Below are 4,550 nucleotides of genomic sequence, written 5' to 3' on the forward strand. Positions count from 1 at the left end.
GGAAAGAAAAGGAACAAAAAGAGAAAGAGTCATCTTTGCATTTAAAATATTCAAGTTAATTTAAAAAACAAACAAAAACAAAACATGCTATTTGACATTCTGTGGCGCCCTTTGGGATATCTTGTTTATCCTGATCTCTCTCACTACTATTGAACAATCTATATGTATAAAAGCCTAAGTGACCATTGCTACCAGTTGACAGAATGACCAGTTGACCTGTCGCTGTGATGACACACTGACCACCAGGGGGCAGATGCTCAATGCAGGAGCTTCCTTTTGGTGGTCAGTGTACTCCCACAGCCAACCTCCCGCGGTCCGGGTTGAGCCGGATAGACCCCACCTGTGCACAAATTCGTGCACCAGGCCTCTAGTTAATAATAATAATAATAATAATAATAATAATAATATGCTACCATTATCATTCAACTATTGAAAAATAGCAAATTGAGGCATAGAACCTAAGATACACAACTAAGATAGACAAAAAAGCTGAGATTTGAACCCAAGTCACCTGGATCCAGAGTTCATGTATATGACCAGAACACAATATTCTGCTTCCTATTCTGGCAGGCCCTGTGAGGAGATAGAACTCTCCTCAAACCTAGAACACATTGAGAAAGGTAAAAGAGTAAGCAGACAGCCTTTCTTACAAGAAAACTGTATCAAACAAATGAGACTGTGCTTCAAAATTCTTTGAGCAAATCTTACTACCTGGGTAAAATGTTTAGGGCAGACATAAAAGTTAGAAATAATTATGATATTTACTGACTAATTAATATGAGGTAAGAGGAAAACAAAGTCACTTGTAGAGTTTAAATCTGGATGACTGGAAATACACTGCTCTTGGCACAAATAGATAATTAACATGGAGAATCAGTATTGTAAAAGACCTCCAATGTTACTCTTATTCTAAATTGTTGTTTACCTAGGTCCTTTGCTTTTACATTTAAATTTGTAAATATAGCTTGTCAAATTCTCCTTAAAAAGAGAGCTTGTTTAACTTTTTGTTGTTATTGTGATGACTACATATATCAATTTGGAGAATTGTAGTCTTCACACTATATATATTAAGTCTTCAGATCCATGAACATGGTCCATCTCTCCACTTATTTAGGTCTTCTGTATTCCCCCACCAATGATTTGTAGTTTTAAGCATTCAAAAATAACACAGATTTGTTAGATTGATCCCTAAGTAATTCATGTTTTTATATAAACTGCTTTTTTATTTTCAAATTCTAATTGTTCATTTTTAGTATATTGAAATGCAATTGATGTTTCTATATTGACCTTGTAACTTATTCCTGTCCTAAGCTCATTTGTTAGTTTTAATAGCTATTTTATGTTTCCCTTTATTTTCTATAATGATGTTCATGTCATCTGAAAATAAAAACTATTTTAATGCTTTATTTCCAATCAGGATGGATTTTATATTTTCCTTCCTTATTGCATTGAATAAGCTCATAAATACAATGTTAAAAAGAAATGGTGAAGAAGACATACAAAAGGCCAACAGATATATGAATGCTCAATTTCACTAGCTATTAGAGAAATGCAAATCAAAACTACAATGAGATACCACCTCACACCTGTTGGAATGGCTATTACCAACAACACAAGTAACAAATGTTGGAAAGGTTATAGAGAATCCTTATTCAAATGTTGGAAAGGTTGTGGAGAACCCTTAGTCATTGCTGGTGGGAATGTTGACTGGTACAGCCACTATGGAAAACAGTATGGAGGTTTCTCAAAAAATTAAAAATAGAGTTACTATATGACCCAGCAACCCTTCTTCTGGGTGTCTACCTAAAAAATGCAAGAACATTTATTTGCACCCCTGTGTTCATTTCAGTATTATTCACAATAGTCAAGACATGGAAACAATCAAAGTGTCCTTCAGTAGATGATTGGATAAAGAACATGTGCTACATATATACATTGGAATACTACTCTCCATAAGAAAAAATGAAATACTGCCATTTGTGACAACATGGATGGACATTGAAAATATCATGCTAAGTGAAATTAGTCAGAAAAAGCTTAGAACACAAAACAAGTCTCAATAATTTTAAGAAGATTAAAATCATATCAAGCATCTTCTCTAACCATAATGCCATGAAACTTGAAACCAATCACAAGAAGAAAACTGAAAACACACAAAGGCGTGGACGCTAAATAACATGTTACTAAACAATGAATGGGTTAACAATGAGGTCAAGGAAGAAATCGGAACTTGAAACAAATGGAAATGAGAACACAACAACCCGAAATCTGTGGGACACAGGAAAAGCAGTCCTAAGAGGGAAATTCATAACATTACACCCCTATCTCAAGAAAGAAGAAAAAGCTCAAACGAACAATCTAACTTTACATTTATGGGAATTTGAAAAAGAACAACTAACAAAGCCCAGAGTCGGTAGGAGGAAGGAAATAATAAAGAGCAGAAATAAATTAAATAGAGTCTAAAAAGAAAAATACAAGAGATCAATGAAACAAATACAAAAGATAAATAAAATTAATCAACCTTTAACCAGACTCATCAAGAAAAAAAGAGAACGGACCCAACAAAATAAAATCAGAAATGAAAGAGAAGTAACAACTGACAGCAAAGAAATACAAAGAATTGTAAGAACATATTATGAACAACTATGTGTCAACAAATTTTACAATTTGGAAGAAATGGATAAATTTTTAGGAAATTACAATCTTCCAAAACTAAATCAGGAATAATCCTATAATCTGCATAGACAGATTACAACTAGTGAAATTGAGGCAGTAATAAAAAATAAAAATAAAAATAAAAACTCCCAACAAGCAAAAACCAAGTAAGGGAAGTTTTCTGTCATTATTTTTTCAAATAGGTTTTTAATTATCTTGCTATCTCTATTCTTCTGATATCCCCATAATGTGAATGTTGATACACTTGAAGTTGTCCCAGAGGCTCCTTACACTATCTTCATATATTTGAATTCTTTTTTTCTTTTTGCTCTTCTGGTTGAGTGTTTTTTGCTTCCTCATATTTCAAATTTTTTTATTTGATTCTTGGAATCTACTCTACCATTGAATCCTTGTATGTTATTTTTTATTTCAGTCCATGTATGCTTAATTTCTGACTGGTGCTTTTCCTTTTTTTTTTTTATTCTCAATAAGATCCTTCAAAGTTTCACTAAGTCCCTTAGACGTCTCAAGAAGATTCTTGAATAACCTTATAACTGTGGTTTTGAACTCTATATCCAGTAGTTTGCTTTATTCCATTTCTTTCATTTGTGACATATTTCTTTGTCTCCACATTTTGGCTGCTTCCCTGTGGGGTTTTTTTTCTATGTATGGGGTAGAGCTGCTATGTCTCTTTGAGTTGGTAAAGTGGCCTTGTGTCCTATAGGGCCCAGTGGCTCAGCCTCCCCAGTCACCTGAGGTGGGCCCTCTAGGTGCACCCCTTTGTGGGCTCTGAGCACAATTTGGTTCTAGTTGAGAATTGATTGCTGTTGGCACCACTGGGAGGAATTGACCTCTAGGCCAGTTGGCTGTGGGGACCAGCTATGACTACAGTGGGAGAGCTACTGTGCAGGAGACAACCCTATGGAGCTGGACTTGCTTCAGTGGGGCTTTGGTGCTAACTGCATCTGCCCCTTGAGTGTGTAGCTTATGGATGTGTAGAGTTGTAATTTGGTATGGTCTGATGCTGCCCCCTGGGTGCACTGGCTCTTGGGTCTCCGGGGAGGTGCAAAATCAGCCACTGCCTGGGGCCACCTGGCAGAAGCTACAGAGAGACCTGCAGAGTCCTCCTATTTGTATTGGGTTAGGAAGTACCCAGCCAAGGCCAAGCTGTGAAGCAAAACAGGTCTTAGGCCTTTTATTGATAGGTTTGGGGCTCCCTGACCTAGCTGCAGTTTGTTTGAGAGATTTTAGCAAAGTCTGAAGCCTGGACAAGGACAGGCCATTCATATTCAAAAGTCGCTGAACACAGATTGGGTGGGGCTGCAAATTGGATGAGGCAGGGTCTCAGGGAATCACCAGGGCAGATCAAAGAGAAATGGCTTCCAGCATAGGAACAATATGGGAGAAAGCCATCGCTGAGTTCCTGTCCCAATACCAAACAGTCCAATTCCTCCTTGTATGTGTCTGGGTCTCCCAGAGCCTCGCTCTGGCCCTGGAGCTCAAAGGTAGCAGGACCTTTTAAGATCAGTTCATGTGCCTTTAAAAGAAACACCTGGGTCTCCAGCAGATGCAATGACACTGAGCTGAAATCCCCACTGGTTTTTATAGCCTGTAGTCATGTGGACTTCTCTTCCCAGCTCTGGGAGCCTGGGATGGGGGTCTAGTGTGGGGCTGGGACCCCTTTGCTCGTCACAGGGGGCCTCCACAGATATAATCTCCCTTCCAATTAAAAAAGCAACACACATGGGTGCCTGACCAGTCCATTCCGTGCCTCCACCCCTCCTACCCATCTCAGTGTGTTTTCTTCCTTACTTCTCTAGTTGTAGGACTTCCATTCAGCCAGCTTTCAGGAGGGTCTGGATAATGGTTGTTCAGTATTTTCATTGTAATTTTGA

This window comes from Myotis davidii, unplaced genomic scaffold, assembly GCF_000327345.1.
Source record: "Myotis davidii unplaced genomic scaffold, ASM32734v1 scaffold509, whole genome shotgun sequence".
Lineage (NCBI taxonomy): Eukaryota > Metazoa > Chordata > Mammalia > Chiroptera > Vespertilionidae > Myotis > Myotis davidii.